The sequence below is a fragment of the Heteronotia binoei genome, chromosome 21 (assembly GCF_032191835.1).
Source record: "Heteronotia binoei isolate CCM8104 ecotype False Entrance Well chromosome 21, APGP_CSIRO_Hbin_v1, whole genome shotgun sequence".
Lineage (NCBI taxonomy): Eukaryota > Metazoa > Chordata > Lepidosauria > Squamata > Gekkonidae > Heteronotia > Heteronotia binoei.
This window is the reverse complement of record NC_083243.1, coordinates 116,424,208-116,445,919: the sequence shown is the minus strand read 5'-3', so window position 1 is coordinate 116,445,919 and position 21,712 is coordinate 116,424,208. Positions and strand designations below refer to the sequence as shown.

General features: G+C 42.3%; 1 protein-coding gene across 5 annotated transcripts in view; it reads right to left on the bottom strand.

Moving 5' to 3' along the window:
• SHANK2 (SH3 and multiple ankyrin repeat domains 2) overlaps positions 1 to 21,712 on the bottom strand; it is an 811,137-nt gene that overhangs the window by 250,727 nt on the left and 538,698 nt on the right. The window lies entirely within an intron of this gene.

Here is a 21,712-nt window from a genome sequence, read left to right as displayed (position 1 = left end):
TCCCCCACAACAGACACCCTGTGAGGTGGGTGGGGTTCAGAGGACGCTCACAGCAGCTGCCCTTTCAAGGACAACCTCTGCCAGAGCTATGGCAGACCCAAGGCCATTCCAACAGGTGCAAGTGGAGGAGTGGGGAATCAAACCAAGTTCTCCCAGATAAGAGACTACAAACTTAATCACAACACCAAACTGCTCTCAGTTGGGTAGCTTTTCAAGAGATCAAGGCGTCCTTCAGGCATGTTGGTCCCAAGCAATATAGCGCTTTAGCCATCAGCACCAGCACCAGCACCTTGAATTGTGACTGGAAACAAACTAGGAGCCATTGTTGATGGGCCAAGACTAGAGTCAAATGGTTCCTACAAACCACTCGTCAAGATCCTGGCTGCAGCATTCCACACCAATTGAAGTTTCTGAACAGTTCTCAAGCGCAGCCCCATGTAGAGTGCACTGCAGTAATCTAGTCCAGACGTAATTAGGACATGCACTGCTTAATAAAAAGTAAACTACAAATCATGGAACAATAGGGTTGCCAAGAACAATTCAAGAAATATCTGGGGACTTTGGGGGTGGAGCCAGGGGCCAGTGGAGCCAGGAGCAAGGGTGTGACAAGCATAATTGAACTCCAAGGGAGTTCTGGCCATCACATTTAAAGGGACCGCACACCTTTTTAAATGTCTTCCTTCCAAAGGAAATAATGGATAGGGGCACCTTCTTTTGGGGCTCATAGAATTGGACCCCATGGTCCAATCGTTTTGAAACTTGGGGGATACTTTGGGGAGAGTCACTAGATACTATACTGAAAATTTGGTGCCTCTACCTCAAAAAAACAGCAACCCCAGAGCCCCTGATACCTCCAGATCAATTCCCCATTGTACCCTATGAGGATCGATCTCCACATCAGGAATAATGAAGTGCTCAGCAGACTCCCCCCCCCCCCATTTCTGGTGACTCTGAAGGGGGATTGGCCTCTCTACTCACGAGTTGCTGCCAACTTCTTCAAAGTAACACAGACACCCCATCCCAAGAGGAAGCCTTTCAATCAGCGACTGAAGCCTCCGGAGGTAGAAACGCACATGGTCCTCTAAGGGCGGAGCTCCCCCCCTCCACCGGCCAGACTCCCCGAGGAGATGCCACCCGGCCGGAGAGGACGCAAGGACTACGAGTCCCAGCATGCACCTCGCGAAGGGAGGCCGGACTGGAGCGAATAGCAGGCCGGCGGTGGGTGGGTCTTTGTGACCCGGAGGAAGGGAGAAGCCTGAAGCCTGCAAGGGAGGCAGGCAGGGAAAGAGACACGGCGCCGTTTCCCCACCCCCCCGCTTCCGGATTTTTGGAGAGCGGGGGAGGAGGCTGCTAATTCAGGGGTCCCCCGGCAGGGCGGGGGGGGGGGGTTGGGAAGCCTATGGAACAAAGTCTGTGGGAGGAGGGGAGTCAGATCAGCCACTGATTTTTAATAATATGTTTTCCAATAATAATGTTTTTCCAATCCAGCCTGTAACTGCTAATACTAAAACTGAATTTGATCAGCCCCTGATAAAACATGTAGATACAGCAGAATAAAGTCCTTTGAGGAGCAGCAGGGTTTTTTTTGTAGCAGGAACTCCTTTGCATATTAGGCTACACCCCGCTGATATAGCCAATCCTCCTGGAGATTACAGGGCTCTTCTTACAGGGCCTACTGTAAGTTCCGGAAAGATTGGCTACATCAGGAGGTTGTAGCCTAATATGCAAAGGGGTTCCTGCTTTAAAAAAAAGCCCTGAGTAGTGGTGTAGCTGTTTTAAATACAAAGTTTTTTCTTGATTTCTTTTTGACTATGATACTTTGCAGTGTAAGTGATAAAAGTTATGAACTATAACAAAGCTCTGATTTAACATTATGAAAAATGTGCATAAAGGCCTGATAAAAATGAGATTTGGATAACAGAATGTGATCTTAACTAAAGGCATTTTAGGTCTGCACCAAAGGATTTCCAATTTCAACATTTACTTTGAAAGCATGTAATTTGATAAAGTTGAACAAATTGCCTGAATATTTTGCCTAGAAAACTTGTGTTCCATTTTTTATGTTGCTGTAGCTTTACGAGCCTTTGTTGTGACAATGAATGAACATGATACCACAGACAAAATCATGTGAATCATCACAGGCAATAGAGTTGTATAGCACTGAGGCCCTAAGATTACCCAAAATGAAGATGTGAAAATTAAGACTGCCCCCCCCCCCCATTTTAAGCCACAGTACTATTTTTTGGGGGGGAGGGAGGCCTTCCATTTACTGCAGGTAAATCCCAGTAGCAAGAAAATAATCCTTGACACAAGGCAAAATAAAAAGACAAATTCTAGCTCTATATGAATGAGCAACAGTCCAAAGATAATTACCATACTTGAATTACAATGATGAGCCTGAATTTAATACATCTTCTTTTCAGGTAAATATAGTAGCTTTTCTTAATCCAGACAACGTGTTTTCAAATTGGTGCTTACTGTTCATCTGGTAATGAAGTGACTAACGAGAAGCAAAGTTTATGGAAGATGCCAAACTGAGTGGACAAGAAAATGGCAGATGAAATACCACATAAATAAGTGAAAAGTGATGAGTGATACACATTGGAGCAAAACTTTCCACATTTCACATATATGTTGATCAAGTCTGAACTGGCAGTGACAAACCAAGAGAAACACTTGGGGGGAAAAAAGGTAAAGTCTCTGCCCTTTGGATTTTTGGTCCTCCAGGAGTTTTCTAATTCCAACATTCCCATGTATTGAAATACATTTTTAGGTAATTTTCCACCTTTAATATTCCTTGTTCCGTCTTTTTTGGGTCTAGTACTCTGTTCACATCTCCAAGAATCATTATTTGCTCATCTTGAAGGTCCAGCATAATTTGGAAAAAAATTCTCAAAAAAATTAACTTTAGTCTCCTTTGGTGCATGTATTGTTGATATCAACATAGTTTGCCTTCTGGGAGTCCCATTTTTAGAATGAGGTTTCTTCCATCTGAGTCTCTTGTAATACTTCTAATTGTGGTTGTTTATGTAAATGGCTATTCCACATTTCTTGTTTTGTGCTGAAGCAAGATATGCTTTGACTTTTTTATTGTTTAAAATATATTTGTATTTCTTCTTTATAAGAATTTTCTTGTAGGCATATCAGCACTTTGTTTTTTCAGTTGGTTGAAGATTTTCATGCCTTTTGAAGGAGAATTCAGTCCATTGGTATTTGTTGATACCATGTTTAATTTATCCATTTTGCCCTGATATTGTTGTCATGTCCAACTTTTCCTTTTTTATGCTTATTTCTTCTTTGGAGTTTTTGGTTTGTGAACTTTGCTTTGAGCTGCTAGCAAAAATTTTTAAGTTACTTGGATATTCTCTTTCTGTTCCTCTATTTAAGTCCTCTGCTTATAGTTCTTTGGCCAATTGCTTGGCTTGTTCCTCTATTGTGATTATTTTTCTGTATTTTGGTAAGAATGCCTCGTTGCAAATGGTATTTTCCAACAATATTATATTTCTTTATTTTGTAGAATTTGTCTCAAAAATCAAAGTCTTTTCTTTTCTTTAACACACTTGTTGGTATATCCTGAAAGATCTGTACTTCTTTTCCTGCAATCTTGAGTAGTGATTCCCTTTGATTCTTTAGTATTGTGTTTTGTTATAAGTGAATAGAACCAGTATATCTTAAAGTAGCTTATTCTTGAATGTAAATTTTGAATTCACTATAAAAATCTGGTCAGCAGGGAAGTCTTTTACTTTAAAATCATTCTGAAGTAAATCACAAAAGCTTTCACCCCCCAATTTGTCCTCCCAAATCCTCTGAGATTCCTCTGCATTGAGTTTTCAGGATTTCAATTCTTCATTCTATCTTCTTGATCCAAAGATCTTGCCTTTCAAAATGTATGTAATTATCTTTTTGTTTCTCTTTGATTTTTATAAGCACTTGTTTGTTCTTGCAATTGTAAATTAATTTCTGATAGTCCAGCCAATATCCCTTGACATACTTATTGAATGTTCTGAGTTCTTTCCTCAGATTCTTGAATATTTCTCTGAATACTCTGAAATATTCTTTAAGATTCTTTTCTCTGAATCTTGAATGGTCTTTTGAGTTCTTTCCTCTAATTGTTGCATTTGGTACACCAACGTTTGCAATAATTTTTCCACCAATTCTTCAGTTTTCTGGTCCTCATCTGTAGCCCTTTTTCTTATTTTTCTCTTCGACATGTTCCTGTTGCCTCCTTTTCGCTCTTCTCTTTTTAAAAATATTGTACACAATTTCCATATATTATCCCCATAAACGTTTTCTATGCATGTATCTAATGCACAATAATCAAAGTTTATACTACCTAAATCTCAGCTAAAGTATATGCCCATTAAAATAAAGTATACAAAATCTATTAAAATTTTAAAAATGTATTATCTAGTTTTTATTTTTAAAAAGAGCTAAAATGTAGCAAGTAATGACCTCTGGAAATACCAAAAGCAGCTTTTGCCGATAAAATCAGCCAACCCCAACCAAGCCTTTTCCTCTTACTATTTTTTAAAATCAATCTGGATTCAGCAACCTTTGCAATATTTTGGACTCACAGAACTGCAATCATAATTGAAAAGACTGGCAAACTACCAGCAGCATTCAAAGTCAGCGTCTAATATATAATGGTAAGAAGGAACCTGTATGAAAATTTATGGCTTTTGGAGCAAGGCTTCTGATAAACTTTAACTACAGCCAAGACAATATCAGGCTTTATTTATACTGTCTAGAGACTCCAGAATTATGTTTCTTACTTTTCACAGAAATGAAAAAGGAGAGTTTTGGATTTTCTTATAAATTTTTGTTGCTGTGCATTTGCAGTATGTTCTAGACACCACTGTGTTCTGCAAATGACATATTTTAGCTTTTTAAAATATAAAACTATTTATTTTAAATAAATTAAATATTTGGCAAAGACAGAAAGATACAAAGTGGATATGGCAGGAAATATAGAATGTTCTATAAGGAAAGGCCAAGGAACTTGGGAATGTTCACCCTGGAGAAGAGGAGGTTGATGGGAGAGATGATTGCACTCTTTAAGTATTTGAAGGGCTGTCAGAGGAGGACAGGGAGCTGTTCCTGTTGGCAGCAGAAGGTAGGACTCGCAATAAATGGGTTTAAATTAAAGGTAGGAAGTAGTAGTAGTAGTACTTTATTCACGGTCATCCGACCAGCTTAATACAAACAGAAACAAAATCATAAAAACAAACCCATCACCTCTTACACAAAGTTTCTTACACCAACTATTACATATATTGTTAAAAATCATAGCCAAGATTTACATTCTCAATTTCCCTCCTTTCCAACTGAGCAACATAACAGAAACGGGCAATCTTAGTTGAAACATCAGAGTGAGTGTCAGACAGGAGGAAGGCAATCTGCTCATCCTCCGGCCTGCCCGCCAAGGACCCGAGAATTGGAGAGATTAATCTTGCCCTCAAGTCATTGTAATTTGGACACCGCAAAACGATGTGGAGAGTTGTTTCGACCTCATTGCAATTACAGGGGCACAATCTTTCCAGATATGGGGACCCAGCGTAACGTCCCAAAAGCACCGAAGAGAAAAGAGCGTTGAGTCGTGCTTTTGAGAAAGCTATCCGATATTTTGGGATAGTGATGTTGAAAAGATACCTGGCTGGGGACAGTACTTCAGCTTGCTTCCCTAAGAAAATGTGCGCAGAAAGACTAGCTCTAGCAGATCTCAGTTCCAGCTCAACCAACCTCAGGCGCAAAAGTTCTTTCGCATCCCTCAGTTCCATCATTACTAGGGACTCAGGGGAGAGATCACAGAGTCTAAAATAATCTAGACACCTTTTCTCCCAAGTTCCCACAAAAGAGTCGAAAAAAATCAGATGGGGAAGGCCACCTGGCTTTGAGAGAACCCTCAAAAAGTAACAAAGGGTGTTTAACCACATAGACGTCTCGATGCTTGGGAAAAGGTAGGAAGGTACCAGCTGGATATTAGGAAAAACTTTTTTACAGTAAGAGTTGTTCAGCAGTGGAATCAGCTACCTAGGGAGGTTGTAAACTTCTCCTCAGTGGCAGTCTTTAAGCACTGGCTGAACAAAACGTTATCAGGGATGCTCTAGGCCAGGGGTGTCAAACATGTTGCCCAGGAGCCACATGGCCTAGCCTAACATGGCCCAGCCCAACCAGGTCTCATTTAATTCAGATCCAGCCCTCATAACAAATGAGTTCAACACCCTTGCTCTAGGCTGATCTTGCTTTGAGCAGGGGGTTGGACTAGATGGCCTGTATAGCCCTTTCCAACTCTGTGATTCTATGATTCTCTAAAAACATCGAAAAAGTAATTTTGCAGGACTGATAACAATAATATACTGATCTCTCTAACATTTGAGCATAAAGGTTTTATTTCTATATGAGTTTTTACTACCAATGCACCAATCTGATCCTGCTAACTCCTTACAATCATCAGGATTAATACCAACAAGGTAGAAAGAGATTGCCAGAGAGTTTCAGCAGCTGGATACTTTGGGAAGCAGAGTAGGGTTGCCAGTTCTGGATTGGGAAATTCCTGGAAATTTGGGGGTGAAGTCTGTGGAGGTCCTCAGCATAATATAATGCCATATAGTCCACCCTCTAAAGTTGCCATCTGCTCCAAGGAAACAGATCCCTATTGTCTGGAGATCAGTTTTAATTCCAGGAAATCTCCAGGCCCCACCTGACAAGCCCAACCTCATACCTCATCTTATGGCAAAAAATTACAATGTATCTGAGTAGCACATACAAGATTCTTAAAGAAATATTATTTAAAGACACAATGCAACAAAATTACATAAAGAATGCAAAAAGTCCCAGTGTAACAAAGGAACAACAAGCAAGTTTGGAGAACCCCATCACAATGCAGGAAATGATTGATGTGATCAAGTCTCAGAAAAATAACAAGACTCCAGGCCCGGATGGGCTTCCGATAGAGTTCTTCAGAACTTTTGAAGACTTATTATTATTGCCTTTTAAGAAAGTAATTGAGAATGTTTATAAGACCGGTGAGACCCCGGATTCTTGGAAAGAAGCTCTGATTACACTCATTCATAAAGAAGGTACTGATCCGTCAGAAATTAAAAATTATAGACCAATCTCACTCCTGAATAGTGATTACAAGATTTTTGCAGCAATCTTAGCAAATAGGCTGAAGAAAATAATTGCTGGCTTAATTCACGAAGACCAAATGGGTTTTGTTCCAGGCCGCCTAATGAACCAGAATGTGAGACTATTGTTAAATGCGATCGAATATTATAGGAACCATCCTGACAAAGAATTTGCCGCTATTTTGGTGGATGCGGAAAAGGCTTTTGACAATGTCAATTGGAATTTTATTAAAGTAACACTGGCCGCGATCGGTTGTGGTGAAAATTACCGTAGAATGGTTGAAGCGGTCTATTCGAAACAGACAGCGAAAGTGATATTTAACGGAGTGATGTCTGATTCAATAGAAATAGAACAGGGAACCAGACAAGGCTGTCCGCTATCTCCCCTGCTCTTTATTTTGACGTTAGAACCTTTAATTAAGAAGATCAGAGAGGACACCCGAATTCAAGGGATTAGAATAAACAACGTAGAACTCAAGACTTTGGCGTTTGCGGATGATTTAGTCTTTATTTTGGAACAACCTATTTCTTCAATAGCTCTTCTGAAGCAAAGATTGAGAGATTTTGGAGACATATCTGGTTTTAAACTGAATGTTTTTAAGACAAAAATTCTAAGAAAAAATATGGAGAAAGCTCAAATTGAATCTCTTCAGCAGCTCTCAGGATTCAAGCATGAAATAAAGATAAAATATCTTGGAATTTACTTGACAAGTGACTTAAAGACTTTGTATAGAGACAACTATGAAAAAATATTAAAAGGAATTCGTAATGATTTAACTACTTGGAAAGACCTTCAGATTTCGTTTTTAGGCAGAATTGCTACAATAAAAATGAATGTTCTTCCAAGAATTTTATTTCTCTTCCAAACAATTCCCATCATGCTACCCAAATTATTTTTTCAACAACTTAACTCCATGATTAAGACGTTTATTTGGCAAGGCAAGAAGCCCAGAATAAAATTGAAAGTTTTACAAGACAGTAAATTAAGAGGTGGTCTAGCCCTCCCAGATTGGAGTCTGTACTACAAGGCTTGCTGTATTGCATGGTTGAGAACCTGGTGTAAGCTAGACAATAAGAGATTATTGACCATTGAGGGTGCTGGCCTAGGAGAAGGCTGGCATAATTATATGTGGTATCGTACCCCTATAAAAACTGGCCATTTTTTCAGACATGAAATAAGAAGATCTTTGTACAAAATTTGGGTAGAAATTAAATTGGAGTACCCTTATACACCGAAGTGGCTATCCCCGATAGAAGCGTTTACTCATCCCAACTTGTATAATTGGGACAATCCACAAGACTATGCTTATTTACTGAATAACCAGAATGAACTGATTGAGGAAGAGCTCTCTAAATTAAATTGGTGGCTACAGTGTCAACTTAAATCAAGTTTTCAAAAAGACAAGGAAAAGGGGTTTTCGAATAAACCAATTGAACTAGATCTTATTTTAGAGTCTAAACAGAAGATAATTTCTAAAGTGTATGATTGGCTACTTCAAGTTAAAATGCAAGATGAAGTTGTGAAAGAAACATGGATTCGTTGGCTGAAGGACTTTGGATATAATATAGACTTGGATGAATGGGAAAAGCTATGGAAACAGAACTTAAAATTAATAAAACCAGCGGACCTTAAAGAAAATTTATATAAAATGGTGTATAGATGGTATCTTACACCGGACAGATTGGCTAGAATTTACCCCACATATTCTAACAAATGTTGGAAGTGCCAAGAAGTCAAAGGCTCGCTGTTTCATATATGGTGGCAATGTAAACGTGCTAGAAAATACTGGGCCCAAGTTAATACTTGGGCACAAAAAATCTTGAAAATACAAATTAACCATGTACCAGACTTATACCTTTTAAATATTTGCAGACAAAACCTTCCTATGACAAAGTTGAAACTCTTATTGTATATAGTTACTATCGCTAGAATACTCTATGCCAAGTATTGGAAGAATGACAGAACCCCCCATAGAGACGAATTTATCAATAAGCTGCTGGATGTCGCAGAATCTGATTTAATGTCCACAAGATTAAGGGACGGTAATGTGCAAAAATGTCAGGAGGAATGGGACCCTATTTACGAATGGGTTAAAAGTAAAGGTTTTGGTATGGAGTAATAATACTGTTTTCTTTCTTTCTAAAATCCTCTTCGTCTCCCTGTGTGTATGGTGGGTGGTTGTAGTAGGGGTCTTGGTTGTATCTTGTTGTACCTCGTACAGATCTGTTTAGAATGTATTGTGATTTCTGGAATGTTTTATGTGCGAGGGCTTGGGACTGTATTTGGTAAGTTTGTGGGTTTGAGTGTATTTGTTTTTGTTTGTGTTTGTTGGTAATTGTTTTCTAATAAAAAAACTTTTTCTAAAAAAAAAAAAGCAAAAAGTCCCAGTGTACAAAATTTTCTGATACAGTCCAGACTCCAGAACTTAGAATACTGGTTTTCATGGAAAAAAATCCTCGGAGAAGGAATAATAGGAGATCGGTTTCAGCCACACCTTCCTCAGCCATGAGTTGCATCGCACATCACTCCGCACATCATCTTATGGCAAGGCATTTCCATAACTCATGGATTGGATTCTACAAAAAAGCTCACAAAAATTTGTATCCCCTGAAAATCATCTCAGCATGGTAGGGAGAACCCTCAGAAACAAAATGAACCACAGCACAGGGGACTGCAATGAGGAGGGGAAAACTGCATGAAATTGTTGCCTCTCTCCTACTTTTGCCAGCAGTAAAATAGAGAGTAAACCAGAAGCATACAAAGAGTAGGGCAATACTATGAGACTTCCACTCCGCACTGCAGCCCCTAGCACTGTCGGGGTTGTTGTTGTCTCTCCGTTCTCAACTTGTGCATTTTGTCTCTCAACTCTTAGCAAAGGATTGTGTCTGTGCAGCAGCTCTAGGGAAGATGCAGAAGATCTGCTCTGCTAACTCTTCATAAGATTTTTCTGTAGTACTCAACTCCTTTTAAAAATACATTGCTGAATGGCACCAGTAATGCCTGAAAGTTTACTTTGTGCTGCCTAAAATGAGTCTGCAATAATTTTCATTTACAGGGAACACTTCCCAGGGCCAAGTAATCTTCCAGATGTACCATCCAATTTCTTAAATTTGCTTACACAATGACTATCTAGAATTGGCACATTTCTCTGCATCAGAAAGTTCACTTCAGCAAGTGGATGAATAGCAGGAGTGACAGTATCACTTTGACAGTGTTTGTTTAGGGGTCCTTAGTGACCAGAAGCAGTGACCTTCCACAACTGAAGCCAGAGGTGGCTGTAAACATACTCCCTTTAGCTTGTAGAGCTCAATTAGAAATAAGATGTATTTCCATATCAGTGAGAAAGATGCAAAATAAGAGCAAAGTTAAGTAAGTTCTTCCTTTAAAAAAATCTTTCCTCACAAATCCTATTTTCTAGACAACTAAAAAAACACTGCTTCTTGAGTGAGTAATACATCATCTCTAACTAACTCTCATCTGGCGGTCAAGTTGGGGAAGTCTGCAATAATATATTAATATTATAAACAGTATCAATATACTGGAGGATGCATATTAATGTATTTCTGAGGAACGGGAGACAGGCACGAGGTGGAATATGCAGATGGTGAAATAGCACCTAATATGTGCAGGCTATTTCCCATTCCAGTGGCACTGGGTGTTTCAAATTAATCAAAGGTGAGTTGTTAATGAGACAACAAATACCAGTATAGGACACTTACAGCACAATCCTAAGGGGTGGTGGTGAAAGTGCTCTGGAAGCATACTAACTGCTATATTGGTATAAATGCCAGTTATGCCAGTGTAAGTCCCATTACACCAGTGCAAAAAAGAGTTACATCAGTGCAGGGGTGCTTGAGTGGTCGGCCACTATAGCTGCTGGCAGAGGGGTGCGGTGGCCGTGTGGTAGTGCAACTGGGGGGGGAAGATGGCCATGCCAGCATTGGTGGGAGTGGTGTTGGGGGTGTGGCCAGAGTTAGTCAGCTTCCTAAGACATTTCAGCCTCAAATGTCCCATGAGAAGGGCATAAAGTTACGACAATGAAAAAGCTGATGTGCCCCATTCGCTCCACGGATCACAAAAATAAAGTCCTCAAAACTTAGCCTCAAAACCCCTCAGGGAGCCAACTATGGTCTGCACTAATCTCTTCCCATCCTGGGCTGGCCAAGCCTCCTCTCCAGCACCCAATCATGCCCCCCTTCCTACAAAAACTTCTGCTCAGGCCTTGTACAACTCTTTAGGTAGGGGACACAGCAGGGGACTCTGTCTCGGAACTCTCTGCCATGAGGACTTAGAGCAAGGGGCAAGGCACTTTGGTGGTAGGTGATACACAATGAGGACACTTAGACAGTACAGGGCAAGCACTTTGACATACAAGGAACAGAGAGAGGTCTTTTCTCAGTGGCTAACCTCTCCCATTTCAGAATTCCAACAGTTACCCAGCCTCCAAAGGCTCAGCACATACAGGCGGTCGGACACAGACAGGTAGGTATGAGCAAGCACCCCAACTTGCCTCCCCCCTCCCCTTGCTCAAGGCTTGGTGGCGTGAAAGCATTTCTGGCACTCAAGCCCAGTGGTGAGCTCAGGCATGGGGAGCAACAGTTTTCCATGGGATAGTCTGTTCCCTGCCCAGTTCCCACCTTTGCCAGGGCATGAGATGGGGGGCGGGGTATGGCAGCTGCTCTGGAGCTTGTGGTGAGCTATCTTATAAACTGTCCCTTTAAATCATTCTCTTGCTGGACACAGCTACGAGCTGCAGTTGCCCTGGCTGATGGATTGACAGCTATCCAAGAGCACTTAACCCCAGGACAGGTGAGTGTGAGTTGGTGGGTTCCATCATGTGCTGGGGGATTGTGCCCATCCCTCTGGGCTGCCTTTGCAGATCCTGTCACGACAGGACAGCCACAGCAATGGCTGGCATGGCCCTTCTCCCTGGATGCCATAGATCTGTTTCTCTGTTTTGCAGGTGGAGATTCTACAGACAACCTTCTGTGTATGGGGAGCCCCCCCCCCCTTACTTAGTCAGCTGTTTCAGCTGTTGCCTCTTGGGAGTGGAGCTTTGCACCCAGCAAGCCTTTCCAGTTTCACCCAGGATGCAATAAAGTCTGTGCTGTCTCTCCTGCTTGGTTTCTGCTACTGAGTTTCATGGTCCTTGCTACCCCACTCCCTCCCTGCCCCATCTGCCTCTCCTCTGTGGACTTCTCAAATAATGTCTACAAGGGACGGCTTCTTTGCACAGAGGGGCAGGGGATGGTCTGAGCAAATGAGCCACCCACCTCATTGCGCTGGGCAGAGCATGAGGCTGGATGGGGGAGGGGGGATTCAGAGGGCCTTTTCTCCACTTGTACCATGGGAGCTGGGGATGGTGGACTTGGGCCAGATGCAATCCCTCAGCCTGACTTTCCCCATGGGGGTGTCATGCTCATGGCATGGAGAAGGGAGAAATGCAACCTGCGGGGTGTATGCCAATGGAATGGGTGCCTGTCTGGTGTCTGTCTCTGCTCCAGAACAGGGGTCTGGCACCTGGGGGGACAGCAGCAGCACACATAGCAGGGGCAGTGGCACTGAGTCACAGGGGTTCCCGGAGTCGGTATTGGGGGGAACCATCGCAGAGGGTGGATGCAATGTCTTCACTGGGGGCTTGTCCATGGAAAATGCTGGTATGCTGGGACTATCTGTATGTTGATATATTTTTCCATGCATTTTCCCATTCATGTACGTAGTTTGGCTAGCTTTCTTGGATGTATAATTATTCATTGCATATTATTTTGTTTTGAGTGGGTTTCCTGTTTGTTTTCAGCATGCTGGGGCAATACAAGACTCTGACAGTGTGCCTGTCATTGGCACAGGTATCTGTTAGGGGGTGGGGTGGGAGGGCAAATGACTTCTCCAGAGATACCTCTTCCCACCCCTGATGGTCATGTCCACCTCAGGACTGGCCAATCCCATGGGTCTTCATGGCTGCTCCCCTCCTGCCACCCCTGCCTTGACAGTATGTCAGGAGTCCATGCTCCAGCAGAATTACCATGGTGATGGCCTAACGCGCAGCTGGCTGCACGGTCTCCCCCATACCGCTGCAGTGTAACTTGGCCCTTAAGGAGTGGGCTTGCGGTGCCTCAATTGCACCTATGTTCCAATGGCCAACCACCTCATAAATCAGGATTGCTCTGCCCATGAACAACCAACTATTTCTAGACAAGTAGGTAGGCTAGCTTACAAAAGGCAGACAGGAAAGTGGAGATATTTACAAGGAATCAATCTTTATCAAGTATCGAGTGCAAAATACTTAAAGTTTTGAAAATGTACATCTTGCACTATCCACCCTACTGCTTAACTAATTCCAAGGATAACCTAACAAAGGTAGTCTTGGATATGGAATTCAAGTGTTATTGCAAATATCGACATTGAAGCCAAAATAGGCATGGTTCAGGACCGTGTGACATCACAGAAACAGTGAGAAAGTCCCATAGTTGGCAAAGGCCGCTGCATATGGACTTTGTATCCCTCCTTGGCTTTGACTTGGGCAATCCAGGTGTAGGAGGCATATCAGTAATACATTTGAGAGGGACAGATAAATAGTAAAAGGTACAGATTTATATGAAACTTAATGTTTTCAGGAATCTATGAAGATAACTGACCTCTAGTGACTTAGAGATCCTGATGGTTTCCAGACCTCTATAAACGAATTTCCACTGATCAGACTAAATTTTCTGGATCTAGTCTTGCTGATCTATGAAGTGGAAACCTGCCATAGGCCACTGTTAAAATGGTTCATAGGTGTTTTCTCCCACAGATTCAAAAGCAAACCATTCCCTACTTTATATGGCAATTACAGCCTATGAAGCAAAAGTAACACAGACTGTAGGGGCAAACAGTAAAAAACACATGCCACATTCAATAAACATGGATGAACTTGTTTGAAGTGCCATGCTTTGAGGGTGACAAAAGGGCCTATCACCATTGCAGTTGTACAACGCCACACATCAGAACGTTTGATTTAAACATTATGATACAGAAAATAAAATGGAGCTTTTCTTTATTTTCATTTATTCCCACTGCTTGGATTAGTTTCAGGTGATAGTGACCACATGAATCTGCCTTATCCTAAATCAGGCTACAAGTCTATCAAAATCAGCATTGTGTGTTCTGACTGGCAGTGGCTCTCCAGGGTCCCATGCAGAGGTCTTTCTCATTACTGACTACTGTAACCTTTTAAGAAATTGAGGATTGAGCCTGGGACTTTCTGTTGCTCAGGAACATATACAAGAGATTCAATCAATGATATAATCTTAGTCTTCCTGATTTGAAAGATGTAGACAGGAAACACTAGCTTCAGAGTGCATCTCTGAGTCATCAAGGGACAATGCCAGTTATCTGAAGGAGTCTGTAGGGAAACCCTAATGAAAAGGGGTTCCAATCAATATAGGCATTTATTTTTCAGTTTCAGATATGCTATTTTGAGACAAGATGATAGATGTGACAGTTGAATGGCTCCAGAAATTCCTCCACCTAGTTTTTCTGGAGTTATTTTAAAAAAGTTTACTGCTGTGTGTGTGCCTTTGGTCTCTTTCAGGGCACTTTCACTATTTTGAATCAGGCTCAGTCCCAAATGTTTTAAATGCGAGGTGAGATCATTTCAAAGGGGGTACTTTCAGACTGGCACTTTAAACTGTATGCACAGTGCATTTTGATCAGATTTTCAACCTCAGATGATACTACCCATTTTTTTTTGTTCTTTCTCAGATTTGTGCTGTATCGCTATATTGTTATATTGAAAAACTACTTCTGTGTTTAATATAAAATGGGTTGGAAAAAAACAAAGCAACTCATTACAAAGAACTACAAACATTTCAGATGGTGTCTTTCGTGACTCAAATGCAACCACACAGCAAAACCTTGTTTCACAAAAAAAAAGCTCAAACCTTCATAAAATAGAGATATCCTTTAGGATATCTCAAATGAAAAGTAAACCATTCTGTCTGTCTAAAATGCACAACAACACCTCCCCCCCCCCACAAAAAAAAGGTTCATTATTGAACCTATCTGAAAATGATCTCATAAGGGTTCTTTAACCTACTTTGGCTTCTGAAGGAAACATATTGTAAATAGTTTCATGCACCTTAAGAATAAAATAGTGTCCTCCTGCAACTAATGAAACTTTCATCTGAGTTTTCCAAAACCTGTTTTGTTTCCTGTTGCTGCTGTTAAACCATTAAAAAAATCTGTTTACCTTCAGAAGACAAAGGACCTTTAAGAAGCCTGTATGAAAGGTATCATGATTATCTTAGAGGGTTATCACTGAACCCCTGGATCAGATCAAAGGTCCAACTAGTTCAATATCCTGTTTACCAGTAAGTCCACAAGCATGGAACAAATGCAACACTTCTTCCAACTGTTGTACCTCAAACAACTGGTATTAACAGATTCACTCTGAATACCAGTACAATTAGCCATCATAGCTAATAGATTCAGGTAGGTAGTCATGTTGGTCTGAACTAGCAGAACAAAGTTTGAGTCCAGTGACACCTTTAAGACCAAGAAAGTTTTATTCAAGGTATATGCTTTCGTGCACATGCACAATTCTTCAAGTATCTGAAGATATGCTGAAGTTATGCATGCACAAGAAAGCTTATACCTTGAATAAAACTTTGTTGATTTTAAAGGTGCCACTGGACTCAAATTTTATCATGGCTAATAGGCATTGATACTCATGTTCTCTATGAATTTGTCTAAAGCCCTCTTAATGACTAGGCCTCGGATTCAGCAAGAGCTCACAGGAGCGCAGCTCCTGAACTTTTCTGAGGGTTCCCCCTCCTCCCCCCACCTTGTCCATTGAATAGTAGGTGCAGCTGCATAACAATCCCTGGATGAGCTCCACCATCTATTTAACTACAAAACGACCCCTGTTAATGGCCTTATGTTAGAGATAAGTACTTCCCTTTTTGTGTGTATGGCTGTCAATATCTTTGGGTAAGTCTGAGTTCTATTATGGGAGAAGGGGGAAAAAACTTCCCCTTTTGTCTGTATGACTGTTCTGCTGTCAATATCTTTGGCTAAGTCTGAGTTCTATTATGGGAGAAGGGAGGGGGGACTTTCTCTTAGCCTTCTACAATTTTATAGTCAGCTGTCATGGACTTCCTTAGCTTTAAAAATAATAATAAACTAAAAATCCCTCCTAACTCTGCAGCCTTACGCAATATGCTCCAATTCCTTCATTTAGAAATGGTTTGATTCTTTTGTTATCTTTGCTACCATTATAATCAGAATTATTACCATTATCAGTATTAGTATAACTGGTTTTCTATAGGTTATAATTACTTACTGTAATAATGACAATTCTATTATTTGCTCTGGATTTTTTATACTTTAATGTTTGATATTCTCTACATAACTTTAATGATTGTATTTTAAAAACTTTAATAAAATGTTTTTAAAAATAAATAGTTTGATTCTAGTTGGCCCTGGTCACACTCACCAATAAAGCCGTCACAAACACATCGCTATTATAGTCCAATTGTATTATCAACGCATTTTCTGGATCAGACATTCCAACAGCCATCCGTTATACCCCACATTGTTCCCATGGTTGGTCGATCGACCTCGTTTTCCGACAGTAGCACTCTGGACTTGCACGGGCGCATCCCCCGACGGGATGTACTAAAATGAATGGCAAGATTGCCCATAGGAAACAATGGGAGAGGCTGGATTGCTCATTGGATATAATGGAAGACAAGATTGCCAATTGACTTGCATGGGCTCCACTGAAACACATTGAAGTACAAAAATGACTGCAATAAAAATCTGGAATGAATTTTCCAGGAAAGTCAACACAAGAGGCTGGCAATCTAACTTTTCCCCTGGCAATCCAGTGGTAGAGGCTGGGAATCTAATTTCCCCCTGGCAATCCAGTTCCAGGGCCTGGCAATCTAACGTTTTCCCTGGCAATCTAGTCCCAGAGGGTAGTAATCCACTCAGTCACCCTGCAATCCAGTCCCAGAGGCTGGCATTCTGCCCTGTCTCCTTGCAATCCAGTCCCAGAGGGTGGCAACCCAGCCTCCTCCCTGGCAATTCAAACCCAGAGCACCTGTACCATTCCCAGGGGCTGGCAATCTGCCCTTCTCCCAGCAATCCCATTCCTCGACACTTGTAGGTCGATTACAGATTTTTATTGCAGCCGTTTTTGTGCTTCAATGTATTCAATGAAACCCATGCAAGTCAACTGGCAATCATCTCCCATTATGTCCAAAGCCGATCCAGCCTCTCCCATTGTTTCCTATGGGCAATCTTGTCATTCGTTTTAGTATGTCCTCCGTGACTCTACTTTTCTTTACCGCAGAACTACTTTTCCTGCACGATCGCAATGTGTGCAGAAATAACCAGCCAAATTACACACAACTATTCTCAGTTTTGGGACTGGATTAAAAGTCCACTCATGTGCTCATTTTACCACTTCCGCTCGCACATTGATATTACTTCTGGTTGGGGTTTGGGCAGGAACTGGTTCTGCGCTTACAACGACCCAGCAATGGAGGAGCATTCAAACATGCAAAGTCTGCTCTTGAGTAGTCAGAAGTGCTCTTGGTCAGGATTTAAAGCACTATAAAAAAAAAACTCTAGGTCCAAGTTGAGGCAATGTGGGACCCAGGCAAGTCACCCACCATTCCCAGATGCTGATGTTTGGATGCCCGCATAAAATCTGATATGCATACATGCTCATGTCAGGATTTTCTGCACGTCTGACCCCAGCCGTTATGATCCTGTTGATTCTTCTGGAACTTTCTCAGATGACTCTACTGCTGTCTTCAGTGATCTCTCAACCCCATTAGCTTGGCCTAGGATTGCCAATCCCCAGTTGAGGGCAGGGGATCCACTGGTTTGGAGGCCCTTCCCTGGGTTATTAGAAAGCAGTGTGTGTGTGTAAATGTCCACTGAGCACTCCATCATACCCTATGGAGATTGGTTCCCATAGGGTATAATGGAAGATTGATCCATAGATATCTGGGGCTCGGGGGGGGGGGTTCTGTTTTTTGAGGTTGAGGCTTCAAAATGGCAGCATAGCATCTGGTGCCTCTCCTCAAAGAAACCTCCATGTTTCAAAAATATTGAACCAGGCAGTTCAATTCTATGAGCCTCAAAAGAAGGTGCCCATTCCTCCACTATTTCCAGTGGAGGGAAGGCATTTCAAAAGAACGTGGTTCCTTTAAATTTGATGGCCAGAACTCCTTTTGGAGTTCAATCGTGCTTGTCACAACCTTGCTCCTGGCTCCATCTCCAAAGTCTCCTGGCTCCACCAATAGAGTCGCCAGCCTCCAGGTGGGGCATGGAGATCTCCTGCTTTTAGAACTAATCTCCAGCTGGCAGAGATCAGCTCCCCTGGAGAAAATGGCTGCTATGAAGGGTGGACTCTATGGCATTGCGCCATGCTGAGGCCCCTCTCCTCCCAAGAAAAGTGGAAGCAAGGCAGGAAGGCTGAGCTGGGGAAGGGGTTTGCAAGGCCCACGTGAGGCGACTGTCAGCTTCTCTGCCCCCCAATCAGCTGGGGAGGGGGCTTGCATCCCACGCACCTTGCAAGGTGCACGGAGGTGACTATCGGCTCCCCCGCCCCCTGATCAGCCTTCCTGCATTGGAAGGCTAAGCGGGAGAAGGGGCTCCCCCGCCCCCTCGTCGCCAGCCCTGGCAAGTGCCGCTTCCTCATCACAGGGATGGAGGGTTGGGGCTGCTGAGAGATCTGAGAACAGATTCGAGTCCAGGAGCATCGAGTGTTTCAGGGGCTAAGATTTCACAACTCAGAGCTCCCTTCATCAGATGCCAGCAGATGAAGCGAATGTTGGCTCCCCCGCCCTCCCCAAGGCAGGAAGGCTGAGCAGGGGATGGGGCTTGCATCCCGTCAGCTCCCCTCACCCCCCACCCTGATCAGAAAGCCTGAGAGGGGGGGCTGCTTGCTGACATCACTTTTTGTGACATCATTGTGCTGCATGCACGTGCGCGAGAACGCTTTTTTCTAAAAGAAGATGGGGGGAGGGGCGCTGAACTGAGATCTGCCTCCAGCAGCAGAAAACCCAGTGCTGGCCCTGCTACTAATTCTCTTTAATAATGGTCTCCACTAACTTTCCTGGTATTGAAGTCAGACTGACTGGCATGTAGTTTCCCGAATCTCCTCTGGAACCCTTTTTAAAGATGGGGGTGACATTAGTTACCTTCCAGTCCTCAGGAATGGAGGCAGATTTTAATGAAAGATTACAGATTTTTGTCAGGAGATCCACAAGTTCACCTTTGAGTTCTTTCAGAATTCTTGGATGTATGCCATCTGGGCCTGGTGTCTTATCAGTTTTTAAATTGTCTATCAGTTGTAGGACCTCCTCTCTCATCACCTCAAGCTGACTCAGGTCTTTCAACACCCTTCCCAAAATCAGCGGTTCTGGAGTTGGCAAACACTTCTCATCTTCCACAGTGAAGACGGAGGCAAAAAAATGCATCCAGCTTCTCAGCCATTTCAATCGTGCTTGTCACAACCTTGCTCCTTGCTCCACCTCCAAAGTCTCCTGACTCCACCAATAGAGTCGCCAGCCTCCAGGTGGGGCATGGAGATCTCCTGCTTTTAGAACTGATCTCCAGCTGGCAGAGATCAGCTCCCCTGGAGAAAATGGCTGCTATGAAGGGTGGACTCTATGGCATTGCGCCATGCTTAGGCCCCTCTCCTCCAAGAAAAGTTATCCTTTTATCCCTTGGCTACTTTCCTGCTTCTAATGTATTTGAAGAAATTTTTATTGTTGGTCTTTATGTTTTTTGCCTGCCTGACCACAGACTTGCATTTTATTTGCCACAGCCTGTGTTCCTTTTTATTAACCTCACTTAGACTAGCTTTCCACCACTTAAAGGAATCCTTCTTACCTTTTACAGCTTCCATTACTTTGTTTGTTATCCATGCAGGCTTTTTAAAATACCTATTTGTGCCTTTTCTGACCTGTGCTATATATTTTATCTGACCTTCTAGGATTGTAGTTTTAAGTACTGTGAGCCGCCCTGAGCCATTTTATGGGAAGGGCAGGGTATAAGTTATAGAATGAATGAATGAATAAATAAATAAATAAATAAATAAGTAGTCTTTAAGCTTCCCCAAGGGTTTTGACCCTTTTAACCTTTCCTTGCAGTTTCCTCTTCACATGTCTTCTCATCTCAGAAAAGTTACCCCTTTTAAAGTTAAAAGTGGTTGTGCTGGTCTTTTGGGACAACTCCCTATTTATACAAATGATGAAATCAACAGCATTACGGTCACTGCTCCCAAGTGGTGCAATCACTTTTACATCTCTCACCAAGTCTTGGGCATTACTTAGGACCAAGTCCAGGATCATCTATCCTCTGGTAGGTTCTGTGACCATCTGCTCCATAGCACAGTCATTGAGTGTCTAGAAACTCAATCTCTTTCTCCTGACCGGAACACATATTGACCCAATCAATGTGTGGGTAGTTAAAATCACCTATTATGGCATAGTTTTTACATCTAGCCACTTTTAATTCTTTTATAATTTTATAAGCATCTTCTATCTTTTGATCTGGTGGGCGATAACAAACTCCCAGAGTTAAGCTTCCTTTTGAGCCCACTATTTTGACGCAAAGCATTTGTAGAAGCGAATCTAATTCTCTTACCTTCTCAAACTTACTGGACTGTATACCCCCTCTGTCATACAGAACCACCCCACCTCCAACTTTTTCCTTCCTATCGCTCCGATATAATTTATATCCAGGAATCACCATGTCCCCCTGATTCTCCTCATTCCACCAAGTTTCTGAAATACCCACAGTGTCTATATCTTCCCCAAGACTAAGCATTCCCCAATTTTACCTCATACACTTCTTGCATTTACATGTAAACATCTATAATTTCCCAGGCAAATTAGGCCCACAACTTTCCTCCTGTTGCCTAGAGACTTTGTCAGGCAGTCCATACTGTTTGTCACCGTCTCAGTGGACAACTCTAATCCATTGCCCTGTAGAAAACTAACAGCTAACTCTTTGAGATTAATCATCCCAACTAGAGACATTTCATCTCCTGTCAACTTTCCCCCAAGATTCAGTTTAAAAACCGCTCTGCCACCTTTTTGATTTTAAGCACCTGCAGCCTCTTTTGTGGCTCTTTTGTTCAGTTCCCACTTGTTCCAAAAAGCATCCCAGTGCCTAACAACCTGAACCCTTCCTTCCTACACCATTGTCTCATCCACGCATTGAGACTCCTGATTTGTGCCTGTCTCTCCTGTCCTGCGCATGGAACCAGGAAGCACTTCTGAGAAGGCAACCTTGAAGGTCCTGGCCTTGAGTCTCGGGCCTAGCTGCCTAAATTTTTCCTCCAGGGCCTCATGACTACATTTCCCCAGATCATTGGTGCCAACATGTACCATGATCACTGGCTCCTCCCCAGCACCATCTATCAGCCTATCTCTCTCTCTCTCTCTCTCTCAGCTTGGCTTCGCGAACGAAGATTTAAGAAGGGTGCAATAGTCCACGTTTGCTGCAGGCTCGCTGGTGGCTGACAAGACCAATGTGGGACAGGCAGGTCCCTATCTATCTAGATAGGTCCCTATCAGCCTAT